The sequence below is a fragment of the Canis lupus genome, chromosome 17 (assembly GCF_048164855.1).
Source record: "Canis lupus baileyi chromosome 17, mCanLup2.hap1, whole genome shotgun sequence".
NCBI classification, from domain to species: Eukaryota; Metazoa; Chordata; class Mammalia; order Carnivora; family Canidae; genus Canis; species Canis lupus.
Genome location: NC_132854.1, coordinates 57,191,494 through 57,210,513, shown reverse-complemented (window position 1 = coordinate 57,210,513; position 19,020 = coordinate 57,191,494). Strand labels below are relative to the sequence as shown.

Genomic DNA, 19,020 nt, shown 5'->3' with positions numbered 1-19,020 from the left:
TAGGAGTGTCAACATTCACTCATGTTCTGAAAGTCAAATGTGAATGTGGCATATGAAGCCACATGTGCCATCAAAAGACCTCTCTTGTCAGTCCTGAAGCCATGAACCAAGAGCTGATTAAACACATTGTAAGTGCTACAAAGGCTGTTACTTACTACAAGAAATCTGACATTGTCGTTTGCAAGACTTTCCTTTATTAGCCTCAGATTCCTCTTTAGTGAAACTCAGGTTGCTCCTTCACAGTAGCCTTGTGACAAATAAAAGCAAATGGAGCGTATATCAGTGGTGCAGACAGCACAAAGTAGGCACCGTTGTGCATGAGTGTGCTCTGGCTACTGGCACCTGGTATGCATAACTCTTGGCTCTGAAGAGCTGTAACCTAGTAGGAAGGCGAGAAAAAGCAAAATAAATGCACAGAGGAACAAAAACTGGGTTACATGTGGTGCCACTGAAGCCAAGGGCATCAGTTCTGCAATCAACTTCCCTTAGTTCATATCAAAAACACTCCAGTTGCAGGCTGAGTGAACTCGGTTATGTAATTCTTATATCTCAATTTTCCCAAATGTAAAGTAAAATAAGAGTATTATCTAATTCATAGAATTTTTATAAGGATCAAGTAAACAAATGGATAGAAATGCTTAGAACAATGCCTGGCAAAGAGCGCTCAGTAAGCTTAAGCTGTTAACCACACTTACCGAGGCAAAATAACCAACGCAATCTTCAGTAAGATCTGACTCATTTTAATTTTTGGTTCTAAAATGTGTTTCATCTAAGCCCCCTTACCTTCCATGAGCAGGCCCTCAGCTACCTCTTTAGCCTGTCCTGGACCCCTTGTTACTGTTACTTATATTCTGCGTCCATTCAATCACTTGCTATACTCTAACCTGCCATTCTCTGCAAGGAATGTCGTTTTCTATAGACATTCAAAAAGAGGGAAATTTGGTAACACATAGTGAAGCAGATAGGTATGCGAGCTCAAGAGGGAGGAAGGTCACCTGTCACCCACACAACCCTGTAGGTTGGTCTTCAGTCCTTAGGGAATCTGTCACACGTTTCTCCAACTCAGAGATCTAATTTCATCAGCCCAGTGCAAATGGATACCAGTCTGAGAATCAGATTTATCAACATACTGTAGTGTGCTAAAGAATAGCTCCAAAGTTATCAGGTCCTAAGCCCTAGAACTGTGCCTAGCACCCAATAGATGCTAAAACAATGTTTGCCACATTCCTCTTGGTTGTAAAATAAGCCTCCTCATATAATTTTCAGGCCAATGAACCAATTTAAATCTCAATCATACCAAAGTGTATGGCCACTAACTATGCAAATGCTCTCCCTCAGCCTTTGTTTCCCACTTTCTTGCGTCTTTTGCCTTCCAGAACATTTTCTACCATCTCCACTTGTTCTTCACACCTCCTTCCCCCTTTTAGCTTCCTCACACACCCACACCCTGCATCCTCCACCCCAGCTGGCTGCCTGCCACTTGAGAGGCTCCTATGGAACCACCAGTTCTCTGTCCACCTCCCAAGTGCCGCCTTCCTCACCATTACCCAAGGAAACAGCTCTCAAAATACCCAGTAGAAGTGCTGCTGACACTTGGAGTCTGTCTTCAATGTTACAGTTTCAAAAAACAAAACCAAAACCAAAACAAAATAAACAATTTTAAAAAAAAAAAAAACCTTAAAATACGGGGCCTGGAATTACTTCTTTTCATTTGCATGATAATGGACTCTAAAATGTCTCAGGAAAATAACTTCAAGGCTAATGGTCATGGATATTGGTTTTTCAGAAGGAAGTGAATATCACATGAAAATATACAACATAATTAATTGTAGCTGAACAGAGGAGATGTAAGCCAGTCTACAATACTAAATATACAAAAAGCTAAAAAGGCACCATACTAAGGAAAGTTATTTTCCACAGTAAAGAAGAAAACATTGTAGTCATAGTTCTTATAACAAACTTACTAGATTCCTTCAACCGTATGTATGTATGTATCCTTTCAGTATACATACAGCATAAATAACATATGTTGAGTAGCAGATAGGCCTTGGTAATGCCGATGTTTTTGTAAAATTTCTAATTAAAATCTATCTTTCAGGGTTGCACGATATTTATGTGTATCTAATGTCTTTTTGTCATGGTGTCCATCTATCTCACTAAATAGCTCTTGTTAAATTAGTTAGCATTAGGTTCCCATGTTCAGTTTTCCTACATTTTAATGCATTTTATCTCAACCAAGTATCTTTCAGGAGCATTAGAGGGATATGGATATATTTTGTGCTACTACTTGATAATACTTGGTTATCTATTAGAAATCTGATAACTTCACTTGTGTAAAATTTAAACCCTGACTTTCTCCCACTAAAAGCAAACAAAAACTGACTCTCAACCATGGGCTTCCTCTTCTCAATTAACTGGAACTCAGATTTCCAGTATTTCAAGTCCCAAACCCCACAGTCATCCTTGACTCCTTTCTCTCACACATCATGCATCCAATCTATTAGCACTGCTATGAAAATATATCCAGAATCCAACCACCTCTCACCTATTCACTTACTATTACCCTGGTCTGAGCCACCAGCCACTCTGGCCTATATTTATGATGTGATTATATCACACTTTTGTTCCTTGAATATCTCTTTCGCAGATGGCATGCAGAAGTAACCTTTAAAAAATATGTCAGGGGACTTCTGGTGATGATGCCAGAATAGGAGGATCCTAGGCTCACCTCTTCCCACAGTTACACCTAAGTAACACCCACAGAAGAGAAAATAAACTAGAAAATGTCCTGAAGATTGGCAAGACTCTCCACAGCTAAATGTAGAGAAGATGCTACATCAAAGAGGATTAGAAAGGTGAAGATGTGACTGGGAGCTAACTGACCATAGGATTATATGCGGGAGAGAAGGACATCTCAGGCGAGGAGAAAGGAGAGGAGCAGACCCCACAGCAGGGACCCCAGGTATGGGGGACCAGCACTAGGAAGATAAATCCCTGTATCATTGGGCTTTTGAAAAATAAAGAGGCCTAACTTTGCAAGTTCTTACAATCAGTGGGGCTTAATAGCCAGAACTTCAAAAATCAGTGGCTCCACTCTGGGAGAGCCTAGAGAACAATAGGAAATGGAGTCCTCACCTGAAAAGAGACAGCACAATGAACAGCCCAACAGAGATAAAGCACAGAAACAGCAGTTGGAAAAATGCCTGGGGTATATAGGAAGTACATTTATTTACTGATCTCAGAGGATGTGCTGGAGGGGCTGGGATCTTTAGGAAACCTCTCTAAGAACAGAAGAACTGGCAGGCACTATTTCTCTCCCCTGCCCCCCAAACCTAGATACACTGACACCTGCAGGAACTAACACAGGGCAAACACTCTCCATCTAGCTTGCTAACAGCAGGCCTTGCTCCTGCAGGCTTCTGTAGATTGACCCCCTCTATCTTGTCCTGGGCAGGTTTCCTGGGGAAGCTGCAGGTCCCCTTCTGCAGCAGACAGGCCCAGAACTTGCTGGCACCCTATACTCCACCCCTTCCCTCTCCTGTAGACACACTCCCTCCAACATGCCCTTGGCCGGAGACCATCCAAAGAGGTGCCAAAACCTGTCAGAGTGCAAAGCAATTCTAAAAGGGTCAGCATTACTCAGAAGTGACTCCTGCCCTGAGGAGAGGGAAGGATAACCACAAATGCCAGACTATCACCCCAGCAGTGGGCTGGGGGCAGATACCTGGTCTGATTGCAGGCTCTGCCAACCAACAAAAGCTTCCCTGGGGGCAACAGAGGGAGAGTGCCCTGCACTCTGCTCTTGTGTAGCTCTGGCAAGCACCTGGTCTGATTCAATTCAAACCTAAGGCAGCCCCAATATGACCCACTAACACAATGACCACATCCTACCCACAACCGCAAGGTGAGCCATTGCTAATTAGTGGACTGAAAGCAAATGTGGCTCAGCTATAACAGCAGGATGCAGAAACACATAGAGGAGACATCTTTGAAGCACCAGTTTCTGGTGAAGATGGGGTATTATACTGCAGGGCTCCACAGGACTTTTTCTACATAAGACCAGTACTTTCAAGATCAGGAGACATAGCAGAATTTTCTAATGGATAAAAAGAGGTACAGAGAATAAGATAAAATAATGAGACAGTGGAATATGCCACAAGTGTAAGAAAAGGACAAAATAAGCAAGAGAGCTAAAAGAAATACAGATAAGAAACATGCTTGAGGGGCACCTGGGTGGCTCAGTGATTGAGCATCTGCCTTTGGCTCAGGTCATGATCTGGCGTCCTGGGATTGAGTCCTGCATCAGGCTCCCCACAGGGAGCCTGCTTCTTTGTCTGCCTATGTCTCTGCCTCTGTCTCTCTCATGAATAAGTAAATAAAATATTTTTTAAATGAAAGAAACATGCTTGACAGAGAATTTAAAATAATGGTCATAATGGTCCCTGGACTTCAGGAATGAGCTGAGTGAGACCCTTAACGAAGAGATGGAAAAGAACCAATTGGAAGTGAAGAACTCAATTAATAATTTTTTTTAAAAAAAAGAACTCAATAAACAAAATACACTAGAAACAAAATACACTAGAAAAAATTAATATTTTTTTTTAAAAAAAGAACTCAATAAACAAAATACACTAGAAATAGTCTAGAGAAAACAGAAGAATAGACCAGTGACCTGGACACCAGATTAATGAAAACTGATCAAGCTAAATGGAAAAAAGTAAAAATAATAAAAAATGAAAAAAAGACTTAGTAACTCAGCAACATCATCTGCATTATAGGGATCCAGGAGGAGAACAAAGAAAAAAGGGGGCAGAAAATTCATTTGGAGAAACAGCTGAAAACTTCCCTAATCTGATATAGATGTCACAGAGAACCCCCAATAAAATCAACCCAAGGAGGTACATACCAAGACATGCAGTAACTGAAATGGCAAAAAGCAGTGATGGAGAATTTTAGAAGCGGCAAGAGAAAATAGTTACATACAAGGGAAACCTCATAAGACTCCCAGCTGAATTTTCATGATATATTCAAAGTGCTCAAAGAAGGGAAAAAAAAAAAAAAAAAAAAAAACTATAGCCAAGATACTCTACCCAGCAAGGCTATCATTCAAAATAGAAAGAGAGAGAAAGAGGTTCTCAGACAAACAAAAGTAAAAGGAATTCATGATGATTAAACCAGCCCTATAAGATATGTTAAAGGGACTCTTTGAGTAGAACAACCACTGATAAGATTAAGAAAAGTAAGAAGCACGAAGGCAGTAAAAAATAAATATATCTGTAAAAATCAGTCAAGGGACAGCCAAGGACTCACAACATGAAAGGATGTGAAGTATGACACCTATATATGACACCTATACTATATAGGTATATATAGTATACCTATAACATTGACAGGGGAAGGAGTGGAGTATGGAATGGATTCAAATTCAAGTGACTATCAACTTCATATAGACTGCTATATGCAGAAGATGTTATATACAAACCTAATGGTAACCACAAATAAAACCCAATAATAGATCTGCAAAGAATAAAGAGAAAGGAATCCAAGTATATCACTAAAGAAAGTTAACCAATTGTGAGAGAAGACAGCAAGAAGCAGAAAAGAACTATAAAAATAATCATAAGTAAAAAAATGGCACTAAGTATATATCAATAATTACTTTGAATGTAAATGTAACAAATACTCCAATCAAAAGACATAAAGTGTCAGAATGGATAAAAAAACAAGACCCATGTATATGTTGCCAACAAGAGACTCATTCCAAACCAAAAGACACAAGCAGATTGAAAGTAAAGAGATAGAAAAGCATTTTACATGCAAACAAAAGTGAAGAGAAAGCTGGGGTATCAACACTTATATCAGACAAAATAGGCTTTAAGGCAAAGACTATAACAAATAACAAAGAAGGGCACTATATAATCATAAAGTAAATAATCCAACAAGAAGTTATAATAATTATATATATATACCCAACATGGGAGAACTCAAATACACAAAAGAGCTAATAACAAACAAAGGAAGTAATTGATAGTAATACCAATAACACTAGGGGAATTTAACACCCAAATTACATCAATAGACAGATTATCTAAACAGAAAATCAGCAAAGAAACAATGGCTTTAATGACACATTGGATTAAATGAATCTAACAGATATATCTTTTTTTAAAGATTATTTATTTATTCATGAGAGACACAAAAAGAGAGTCAGGGACACAGGCAGAGGGAGAAGCATGCTCCCTGTCGGGAGCCCAATGCAGGACTCGATTCCAGGACCCCGGGATCACATCCTGAGCCGAAGGTACATGCTCAACCACTGAGCCTCCTAGGAGCCCCTCTAACAGACATATTCAGAACATTTCATCTTAAAACAGTAGAAAACACATTCATCTCAAGTGAATATGGACCCTTCTCCAGAATGGATCTCATATTAGGCCACAAAACAAGTATCAATGAATTCAAAAAGATCAAAGTCATACCATGCATCTTTTCTAAACACAATACTATAAAACTAGAAATCAACTATGAGAAAAAATCTGGAAAGAACAAAAATACATGGACATTAGATAACATGCTGCTAGAAAATAAAGGGTTAAACTAGAAATAAAAGGAAATCAAAAAAGTACATGGAGACAGATGAAAATGAAAATACAGCAGTCCCACATCTTTGGGATGCACCAAAAGCACTCCTAGGAGGGAAGTTTATAGCAATACAGGCCTACCTCACGATGCAAGGAAAATCTCAAATAACCTAACCTCAGATATAAAGTAGCTATAAAAAGAACAAACAAAACCCCAAACCAGCTGAAGGAAGGAAATAATAAAGATTAGAGCAGAAATAATAAAAAAATAAAAGATAAAAAAGGAATAATCAGTTAGGAGCTGGTTCTTTGAAAAGGTCAACAAAATTGATAAACTTTAAGCCAGATTTACCAGAAAGAGAGAGAGAGAGAGAGAGAGAGAGAGAGAGAGAGAGACTCAAGCAAAATTAGTAATAGGAGAACACTGACACCACAGAAATACGAAGAATTATAAAAGATTATGAAATTATATGCCAACAAGTTGGACAAATTAGAATAAATAGATAAATTCCTAGAAACATACAACAACCTAAAACTGGATCAGGAAGAGATAGAACATTTGAGCAGACTGATTAGCAGCAATGAAATTGAATCAGGAATCAAACTCCCAACAAACCAAAGTCCAGGACTAGACCCCTTCACAGGTAAATTCTACCAAATAGTTAAAGTGTTAATCTAATCTCAAACTATTTCAAGAATTAGAAGAGGAAGGAAAGCTTGCAAATTCTTTCCATGAGCCCAGCATTATCCTGATACCCAAACCAAATAAATATACCACCAAACCGAATCCAATATATTAAAAGAAAACAATCACCATGACTGAGATTTATTCCTGCAATACAGGTGTGGTTCAATACTTGGAGAATACTAAGGCGAGAATACTAATACATGGAGAATACTAAGGTGAGAACACCTCCTAGTTTATTGGAGATGGATCATAGGATGTCAAATCAATCTGATACATCACATCGTCAAGAGAAATAATAAAAATAGTATGATCATTTCAACAGATGCAGAAAAAAAATGACAAAGTACAACATCCATTCATGATAAAAAAAAAATTTCTCCATAAAGTGGATTTAGAGAAACATACCTCAACATAAGAAAGAAAAATATGAAAAACCCACAAATACATCATACTCAGTGGGGAAAAACTGAGAGCTTTTTCCCTAAGATCAGGAACGAGACAACGATGTTCATTCTCACCACTTTTTTTTTTAATTTTTTTTAATTTATTTATGATAGTCACACAGAGAGAGAGAGGCAGAGACACAGGCAGAGGGAGAAGCAGGCTCCATGCCCCGGGAGCCCGACGTGGGACTCGATCCTGGGACTCCAGGATCGCGCCCTGGGCTGAAGGCAGGCGCCAAACCGCTGCGCCACCCAGGGATCCCATTCTCACCACTTTTATTCAACATGGTACTGGAAGTCCTAGCCACAGCGATCACACAACGAAGAGAAATAAAAGGCATCCAAAGTGGTAAGGAAGAAAAAAAAAAAGTTCATCACTTGCAGAAGACATGATACTATATTCAGGAAATTCTAAAGACTCCACCAAAAGCTACTAGAATAGATAAATGAGTTCATTAAATTTGCAGAATATAAAATCAATATACAGAAACACCTTGCATTTCTATAATAATAATGAAGTAGCAGAGAAATTAATAAAACAGTTCAGGGACACCTGGGTGGCATCTGCCTTCCTCTCAGGGCGTGATCCTGAAGTTTGGGGATCAAGTCCCATATCAGACTCCCTGAGAGAAGCCTGCTTCTCCCTCTGCCTGTGTCTCTGCCTCTCTCTAGTGTCTCTAATGAATAAAATAATATCTTTTAAAAAATAATAAAAATTAAACAGTTCAATGAACAATTACACCAAAAAATAATAAAATGTCTAGAAATAAACTTAAGCAAGGAGGTAAAAGACCTGTACTCTGAAACACGAAAATGCTGATGAAAAAAATTGAAGATGACACAAATGGAAAGATGTTCTAAGCTCATGTTCTATGCTTCAAGTATTGTTAAAATGTCTGTAATAACCAAAACAATCTACGAACTTAATACAATCCCTATCAAAATACCAGCGGTATTTTTCACAAAACTAGAACAAAGTATCCTAAGATTTGTATGGAACCACAAAAGACCTCAAATACCCAAATAATCTTGAAAAAGAAAAACAAAACTGAAGCTATCACAATGCCAGATTTTTTTTAATTTTTTTTTTTTTTTATGATAGTCACAGAGAGAGAGAGAAAGAGGCAGAGACACAGGCAGAGGGAGAAGCAGGCTCCATTCCCCGGGAGCCCGATGTGGGATTCGATCCCGGGTCTCCAGGATCGCGCCCTGGGCCAAAGGCAGGCGCCAAACCGCTGCGCCACCCAGGGATCCCACAATGCCAGATTTCAAAGATCTACTACGAGCTGTAGTAACCAAAACACTATGGTACTAGTGCAAAAACAGACACATGGATCAATGGCACAGAACAGGGAGCCCAGAAGTAAACCCATGATTATGTCATCAATTAATCTTTGACAAAGGAGGCACAAATATGCAATGGGGTAGACTGTCTCTTCAACATATGGTGTCGGGAAAATCAGACATAACCTGCAAAAGAATGAACCTAGACTGCTTTCTTACACCACACACAAAAATAAACTCAAAATGGATTAAGGACCTAAATGTGAGACAGAAAACCATAAAAACTCTAGAAAAGAGCACAGGTAGTAATTTGTTTGAGACTGGCCATAGCAACATCTTTCTAGATACATCTCCTGAGGCCAAGGGAAGAAAAGTAAAAAAAAAAAAAAAAAAAAAAACGTCTTGTGACCACATCAAAATTAAAAGCTTCTGGACCCTAGGATCAGATCTGCAGCTGCTAAGTCCTGCTGCAGAGATGGCACCTGGTACCCAGACCTTCCCACTAGTCCTGAGGGTGCTGAGCACACAACAAACAGCAGCTGCAACCCCATGTTACCAGCTACCATAGCACACCTTGGAGCCCAGGGTGCTATCCTAAGCTTGGAGGAATTACTGGTGGCCCCACAAATTAGAGGCCTCATTTTCTAGCCCTTGTTCTCAGGAGCTATCCTATCTACCAGTCAAGCTTCCAGATGCCCCAAATGGAATACTTCCTGGAGGCATCCAAAGAGGCGTGGGAAACTACAACAGGGCTGCCAAACAGAATTCAGTAAACTGGTTCAAACTTTTTCAACTAAGCTGCCTCAAATGTGGTGATACATGAGAATCTTCTTCATTGATCATATCATGGAATAGATTGAGATAGTTTGAAGAGTATCAGAAGCAGCTCTTAGTTTACCTTTTTTGAAATTTCAGAAAACATTCTCCCTTGAGAATAATGATTTCTGAAAAAAAAATACATGGATAAATTTGCTTTTGAAATATAATATTATGCCACTGTGGACCTGGGAGATATTTTGAAAATGAAAAAAAAATGAAAAGCTTATGTATTGCAAAAGGAAAAAACCAACAAAACTTTAAGACAACCGAAGGAGGAGATGACCTATCTCATAAAGGGTGAGTATTCAAAATATACAAAGCACTTACACAACTCAACCAAAACCCCCAAGTAATCCAATTAAAAATAGGCAGAAGACATGAGACATTTTCCCAAAGACGACATCCAGATGGCCAACAGTCACATGAGAAGATGCTCAACATCACTCCTCATCAGGGAAATGCAAATCAAAACCACAATGAAGTATTGCTTCACACCTGCAGGGCTAAAATCAGTAACACAAGAAACAACTGTTGGTGAAGATGTGGAGAAAAAAACACGTGTGCACTTTGCGTGGGAATGCAAACTGATGCTGCCTATGGAGGTTCCTCAAAATATTTTTAAGAATTACCATACGATCCAGTAATCACACTACTGGATATTTAACCAAAGAATAGGAAAACACTAATTCAAAAACTTATATGCACCCCTATGTTTATTGCAGCATTACAATAACCAAATTATGGAAGCAGCCCGGGGCCTTTTGTTTTTGTTTGTTTTATATTTTTTTTATTGCAGTTCGATTTCCCAACATATAGTATAACACCCAGTGCTCATCCCATCAAGTGCCCTCCTCAGTGCCCGTCACCCAGTCATCTCATCCCCCCGCCCATCTCCCCTTCTACTTCCCCTTGTTTGTTTCCCAGAGTTAGGAGTCTCTCATGGTTTGTCTCCCTCTCTAATTTTTCCCACTCATTTTCCTTCCTTTCCCCTATAATCCCTTTCATTATTTTTTACATTCCTCATATCAGTGAAACCATAGGATGATTGTCCTTCTCCGATTGACTTACTTCACTCAGCATAATACCCTCCAGTTCCATCCCCAGTGTCTTTTGACAGGTGAATGGATAAAGAACTGGTACTCACGTACAGTGGACTATTACTCAGCCGTAAAGAAGAATAGAATCTTGCCATTTCCAACAACTTGATGGATCTAGAGAGCATCGTGCTAAGTGAAATAAATGAGAGAAGGACAAATACCATATGTTTTCACTCATGTGTAATTTAAGTAACAAAACAAATGAACAAAGTAAAAAAGAGACAAAACAAAAAACACACTGTTCACTACAGAGAACAAACTGGTAGCTACCAGAGAGGAGATGCCCGGTGGGATGGATGCAATAAGTAAAGAGGATTAGGATAATGCTTATTGTGATGAGCACTGAATAATGTGTATAACTGTTAATGCAACACCATCTGTTTATACCATAATTTTAAGCTCTTTAAATGGTAAAAAAGAAAATATAAGTTATACCATGTCCTACCTTTGCTCAAAACCCTGTTAATTCCTCTCCTTCCCCTTAGAGCGAAAGTGAAAGTTCCTTCCAACGCCCTATGTATCAGTTTGCTAAATGCTGTAGTAACAAGGGACCACGTAAACAGGGTGGCTTGCACACAGAAATGTATGGTCTCACAGTTCTGGAGCTTCGACATCTGGGTGCAAGGTGTTGGCAGACTTAGGTTCTTCAAAGGCTGTGAAGAGAACCTGTTCTAGGTCTCTTCCCTGAGTTCGGGTGTTCCTTGGCTTATAGAAGCACCACCCCGGTCTGTGCCTTTATCTTCATGTGGCCCTATGCTGTCTATGTCCATCTCCAAATTTCTCCTCTTCGTAAGGACACCGATCATATTGGGATAAGGGCCCCCTCTGAGCCCAGGATGAAGTCATCTCGACTGATCACACTTCTATAATGACACTCTCTCCAAGTGAGGTCAATGATCTAGAGTACTCGTGGTTAGGACTCATACAAATGAATTGGGGGAAGGGGAGAGAATACAATTCATGATACTACGTGGCCCAAAGGCTGTGATCGCAGACCGCCTTCCTTTCTGGGACTCACACATGGCCTTTACCACTGACTCACTCCATTCCAACCACACTAGCTTCCTTGCTGCCCATGCACACAGCAGGACGCTCCCCGCTCCATACTTCTGCACCCACCGTCATCTGTGCCTGGGAATGCTCTTCTCTCAAGATGCCTAATTTTGTCAACTTCAAGTCTTTGGCTCCAGAAGTCACTTAATCAATGAGCTATATGCAAACCACTCTATTTTGAATTCAAACCTAAATTCTACTCCCCTACAACTCAACGCAATCCAATCCTCTTTACCTTGCTCTTTCTTTCCATAGCGCTTATCACCTTCTAACATATAACCTACTGTCCATTATGTTTATTGTGTTTGTCTTCTCACAGTGAAATGTAAACTCCTTGAGGGGAAGCATTTCTGTGTTACTCACTGATGTATTCCAAAAACCCAGACCTGTACCTGAAGTGGAGTAAGCCGTCAAAAAATGTGTTAAACTGTGTGAACTGGTGCAGCCACTCTGGAAAAGAGTGTGGAGGCTCCTCAAAGAGTTAAAAACAGACCTGCCCTATGACCCAGCAATTGCACTGCTGGGGATTTACCCCAAAGATACAGATGCAGTGAAATGCTGGGACACCTGCACCCCGATGTTTATAGCAGCAATGCCCACAATAGCCACACTGTGGAAGGAGCCTCGGTGTCCATTGAAAGATGAATGGATAAAAAATAAAAATAAAAATAAATTAGGGATCCCTGGGTGGCGCAGCGGTTTGGCGCCTGCCTTTGGCCCAGGGCGCGATCCTGGAGACCCGGGATCGAGTCCCACATCGGGCTCCCGGTGCATGGAGCCTGCTTCTCCCTCTGCCTGTGTCTCTGCCTCTCTCTCTCTCTCTCTGTGACTATCATGAATAAATAAATAAAATCTTTAAAAAAAAATAAAATAAAAAAAATAAAAATAAATTAAAAAAAGAAAGATGAATGGATAAAGAAGCTGTGGTCTATGGATACAATGGAATATTCCTCAGCCATTAGAAACAACAAATGCCCACCATTTGCTTCGACGTGGATGGAACTGCAGGGTATTATGCTGAGTGAAGTAAGTCAATCGGAGAAGGACAAACATTGTATGTTCTCATTCATTTGGGGAATATAAAAAATAGTGAAAGGGAATGAAGGGGAAGGGAAAAATAATGAGTGGGAAATATCAGAAAGGGAGATAAACCATGAGAGACTCCTAACTCTGGGAAACAAACAAAGGGTGGTGGAAGGGGAGGTGGGCCGGGGGGTTGGGGTGACTGGGTGATGGGCACTGAGGGGAGTACTTGATGGGATGAGCACTGGGTGTTATGCTATATGTTGGCAAATTGAACTCCAATAAAAAGAATTTTTTTTAAAAAATGTGTTAAATGGACAAATTGTCAATTCACAAATTCCTCTGATTCGTAAGGGAAGTCATCAATGGGTCAGAGCTCTTTAGGGATTCGGAACTAGGGAGGCATGCAATTGTTCAACTGGAATCAATGACGCTGGCAGAACCCGGGAAGCAGCCCTATCCGCAAAAAGTAGAGGGTGTATCTGCCAGAAACAAACCTGATCAATACAGACAAGGGAAAGCCATCAAACACTGTAGCCTGAAAACCCAATTCATTATTTCTGTTTAGCATTCTGAATTAACCATCTTGCTTCTATAGATAGTCAGAAATTCTCACTTCACGATAATTCCTCACTTCATTTTGGGCTGTGTAGGTATCAAAAATCCTGGAAGTGAGGTATTTTCATTAAAACGTGTGAAGAGAATCCCACTACAATAGGCCACAATGCAATATCCATAATTGCCCTTCATGATGTGACACTCCTTGCTCTCGGAAGCCACGTGCTGGTAACGAAATTTTATTTTAAGCAAACTGTTCTTCAGAAGAAAAACAAATCCAGGAAAATGGAAAATGGAAAGTAGATGGCTTTCTTAGTGTTTTTTTTTTTTTTTAATGTTCTTGATGTACGAAGACTCAGGACTCACTCAGACCCAGCAGTCTTGCATTTGCAGTTTGTGTGTCCCTCAGAGCTAATGTTTTCCTAGTACCTTTGGAGAATCCGCATGGAGTCACCCACACTCTCACCTGCTTTCTTGTGATGAGCAGCATCCTTTTCTGAGATGATGGAGCAGATTTCAGAAGCAGACTCTCCTGAAATCTGCCTGCTTTTGTGTCCCTAAGTTCCAGGAGATACCTCTGCATCATTATAATGCATCTGCTCCTCCGTTTAAGCTAAGAGCTATTTCCAACCAAACATATGTGTCTGACATCTGCTTTCCACAGCTTAGACTATATGGACGGTTCTTCCTTGGTGTAATGTTCCAGTATGTGACATACACTCTCTTCTCCATAGTAAGAAGTCAGTCCTCTTAAAACTATTCTTATTAACAGGGGATATTTACAGGCCCAGGAGTGAGGCTTCGACTGCAGAAGAGCCATAAGCCAGGAAATAGGCAAAAAGATTCATGGTGCATATGCACAGCTTCTTCAAACAAAATTCTCACATGTAATATAGGTCTTTAAAAATTTTAAATATGAGTATTCTATCACTATGATAAATAAAAAATCACACTGCCTCAATAGAGACATTTATATTACACTCCGGTTTTCAAATAGGAGTGTATGCAATATCCCCAGGTCACTGAATTTTTTGTGGCTCATTGATTTCTTTGGTTCATTCACACGACATTTGTGAAAATTACTACTATCGTTCTCTTAGTGCATAGTTTCAGCCTTCTAATTTTCCAACACATTATTCAAACCCTAGCTTTAACGGTCACTTGAAAAAAGCCAATTCTTTCTTTCTGAAATCAATCAGCCTCCTACTCCACCCCCTCTCTCTTATTGACTGAGAACATACACATAGTTTTACAAAATAAGGAAAAGGAAGCCTGAATAAAGTAAATATTTATATAAACACTATCACCCAGGAGGTTTTGGAGCCTCTAAACAATCTGTGCTTTTACTGCATTTCATTGTCAGAGGTAGTAGCCTAGGTAGCATAAATGTATCCCATGCAAAAGCTCTTATGTCCTGCCCCCCACTCCTACCCACCCAATTCCCCCAAAGAGCCTTCTACTTCTTTCCCTTTGGTGTAGATGCAGCAAAGGAGGCAAGCATGTTTAAGGAGGAGGGAGTGCTACAGAAAGATGGTAGAGAAGGGTGGGGGTTCCGTGACAGAGGCAAACTGAGCAATACCTGCACACTACGACCACCTTCCTATTTCAAGACCCCTTGCCATGGACCCATTTGTTTATTCGACACAGTTACTGATGACAGAGTACATTAGGCTCTGACTGTAAATGCAGAGAGAAGTCAAACAATGGCAAGTGGGGCATCATACATCAGTTTTAAGCGTGATGAGCATTACACAGAAATGTGTGAGTGTGCCAAACGCAGCAGGAAAACCACATTGAGGGGCCCTGTGCTCACAGGGCATGCTCTTGCTTTGATTGTCAAAAGCACCTCTGTCCACAGGGCCGCATTAGTGCTGGGATGACTTACATCATGGATAAGGAGAACCAGAAAGGCCTAAGGATTCACCTGAAGCTGTAAGGCTTGTCATTCACGGAACCAGACCTCGCTATGACCAACCAGCCTGGTTTGCCTGCAACGGACAAGTTTCCCAGGCCACAGAACTTCCAGTTTGGGACAAAGTAGAACAGCTGTTCACTTTACCAGAGCCCAGATTTCCTAAATCCATTTCATGTTCTCTTCCCGATCCACCAGTATGTATATTTTTTTTGGTTAAGTTTGCTGTTTTAGATGATGGGGTTTTCCAGGCATTGCCAATACACTCAATGTGTGCTGGGGTCAAATGGGAATAGAAGAAATAAAATCCTTCAGCAACTAATGAAAGAAAAGAAAATCAGTGTACCTAACATACTGTCTACTATTTTGGCAGATCTTATTGTCTAATATTTTTATTATCAATAATATATATATATATATTGCATTCTATTATAAATAGAATTAGCAGTCTTCTGAGAAGCAGTCTCCTGAGAAGGCAACACATTGATGGCAGGGATTCAATAGAAACCCAAATGTATACATTACAATTTTTCATGCTGACCACAGCATTGAGATTATCTATTCCATATTAGATCTTCCTCATATTTTAAGTGATTGTCTGATTTCAGAGTTTTCTTCTATCTTCGAAAACAGTCATTTTATCTAATCATCTATTTTATCTGTTTCCTGATGTCTTCTGCTTCATTAACAATTTCCTACAGTTTCTCAGAGTTCTTCTTGGAAGGAAGGACAAGATAATCAAGAACTTGAGCCCTGACATCAGGGCATGGAAGTGGCCCTATGCCACTTTCTTCTTGTGTGACTTGGGGGAAAATGCTGCTCTATACTTCAGATTCCTCATCTGTAAAATGCAAATAATCATAGTACTATTTTATAGAGTAGTTCTAAGGATTCAATAATTATATACATCTAGAAGACATAAAACACTTCCAGCACAAAGTATATGCTTAGTAGGTGTTGACTAATATTATTTTTATATATAGTTCAATATTTTTTATTCTAAGCCTCTAGGTTATAACTCTAAGATTTTTAAATCAGAAATAAACATGTCCTAGAAATATGTACACTGATTTTAAATAGTTGATGCCAACTTAATGTTATTTTTGTTAAGAAAATATGATTCCCTTCACACAGGGTGGGGATGCTTACTGGTACGGACAAGGCTATTTAGGTCTAGAACTCAAGAGAGACTTGGGCAGTGGTCTTGGAACTAGAAGAAAATGGTCTTCTAGCTCTAGTTCGTAGATCTAGAAGGAAAGAGATCCCAGAGAGGATCTCAGGAGAAAGTGAAAGAAATAGATTCTAAGAAATGGGAAGAAGAGCCATCAGAGAGATAGAAGGAAAAGCAGGAGAATAAATGTGTTTATTCAGAAGGGAATGTTTAATTCTGAACATAGTCAAATAAGTTAAGGATTCGGGCTTTCCATATAAAGATCCCAACAATGTGACTGCTCTCTGATCATCTTATGAAAAAAACTAAGGTGTAGTGATGAAGGCCACAGTGAAGCTACTGCGGTAGGTGTAGGAAGTGAAACCAAGGGAAGGAAAATCATGACAGTAGCAACTCTATCCAAAGCTAGAAAAGAAGATAATGTAATCGTTAAATTGAGAATTGGTGTCGAAAAAATATGAGTCAACTCCCCTCCTCAAAATAGGTGGAAGCTAAGGTAAGATTCTTTGCATCTTTGGGATACACCTGAATGAGGGAAAGCCCAAAGCTGAGATTCAGAAATGGGGTCAGAACAGGAGAACAATAGAAAGGGACAGCTGTCACCACCCAGTATAAAAACAACTTGGTGTACAGCACCAGGGATCCAAGATGAAAACAGTTGAAAGTGAGGAGTAATGAAAGAAAAGTGTAAGATAATTCAGAAATTGCCTAGAACAGGATTTATTTTTCTGCAGTTGGCTTCTTTGTAACAGTTGCCATGCATATGGCTGACTTGTAAGAAGGGCTTTGAGAATTTAGATTTATAGAACATTAGAATTTAAAAGGGTTATGGAAACCACAGTTAGTCTTTCATTTTTTTATCAATTCATTAATATATTTGGTCATGCAATGATTACTATACTGTGGCGTTTTAATACTGCATGCTGGACATTGAGGCAGGACAGCTTTATAGTAATTTTATCTATATTCAGCATAGAGTCTACCATCCTAGTTTTTAATCATCCTGAAATTTCTTTTTTCGGAAATGTATGCCAATTTTGCATTTCAATTCAGTATTTTTTCTATCCTCAACAAGTCACTCTGATTTTTAGGCCATTCATCTTTGACATACTTCTTGCCTTTTCATTCTTTTTCCATTCTTCTAAGTATTGCACATTCACTAATGAAATCAACCAAGAGTCATCTCCCAATCACGCTTTATTTGCTCAGAGTGAATTATATCTTCCCTCTAAAATCATGATGCCTTAGCACCTGTCCCATCCGTCCCTTAGCTCCTGCCAGCCTCCTCATTTCCAATCAAATGATAAGCCCTTACATGGAGTGGACTCTTCAGAGCTATTTATTATGAGGGAGTTAGGGTTCTAGGAATAAATAAAGATGTAAATAGTATTAGTCAATAAAGTCATACAGGAAAACAAGATTATAAAATGATGTATCCATTTGTACATTTATACCCTCCTTTGCTTCTCTTAAGAATATTATTCTTTAAAAAAAAAGAATATTATTCTTTATATCGGCAAATAAACATTCGGCCCCCAAAATTATGATTTAATAGAAATTAAGGAATAATAAACACACAAGAATCCCTATTCCAATAAGCTTTCATCAGAAGAACACTTATTCCAATAAACATCCATATCAGGCAACTGGAATTAGTCAAGGGTAATTAATGTAACCACATAGGCATTTATTAAAAAGATTTATTTGAGAGGGAGAGAGTGTACATAGGCAGGGGAGGGAGGAAGAAAGAGAGGGAGAAGCAGACACCCCGCTGAGCAGGGAGCCCAACGTGGGGCTTGATCCCAGGACCTGGGGATCATGACTTGAGCCAAAAGGAAAACAGATGCTTAACCAAATGAGGCACCCATCCACCCCAAGCATTTTTTACGAGAGGGAAAGGTGGGGGAAGAGTAGAGGAAGATAGAGGAGGAGACTTTTTTTTAATTTATTTTTTATTGGTGTTCAATTTACCAACATACAGAATAACCCCCAGTGCCCATCACCCAATCACTCCCACCCCCCGCCCTCCTCCCCTTCTACCACCCCTAGTTCGTTTCCCAGAGTTAGCAGTCTTTACGTTCTGTCTCCCTTTCTGATATTTCCCACACATTTCTTCTCCCTTCCCTTATGTTCCCTTTCACTATTATTTATATTCCCCACATGAATGAGAACATATAATGTTTGTCCTTCTCCGACTGACTTACTTCACTCAGCATAATACCCTCCAGTTCCATCCACGTTGAAGCAAATGGTGGGTATTTGTCATTTCTAATGGCTGAGGAATATTCCATTGTATAATAGACCACATCTTCTTTATCCACTCATCTTTCGTTGGACACCGAGACTCCTTCCACAGTGTGGCTACTGTGGACATTGCTGCTATAAACATCG

At 39.6% G+C, this 19,020-nt stretch overlaps 1 long non-coding RNA gene across 2 annotated transcripts in view; it reads right to left on the bottom strand.

Moving 5' to 3' along the window:
- Positions 1 to 207: 207 nt before the first annotated feature.
- LOC140608431 (uncharacterized) overlaps positions 208 to 19,020 on the bottom strand; it is a 68,988-nt gene continuing 50,175 nt past the window's right edge. For both annotated transcript variants that reach the window (XR_012010467.1, XR_012010466.1), the window contains one exon: positions 208 to 379. This is a non-coding gene — a long non-coding RNA (uncharacterized lncRNA). The remainder of the gene's footprint in view (positions 380 to 19,020) is intronic.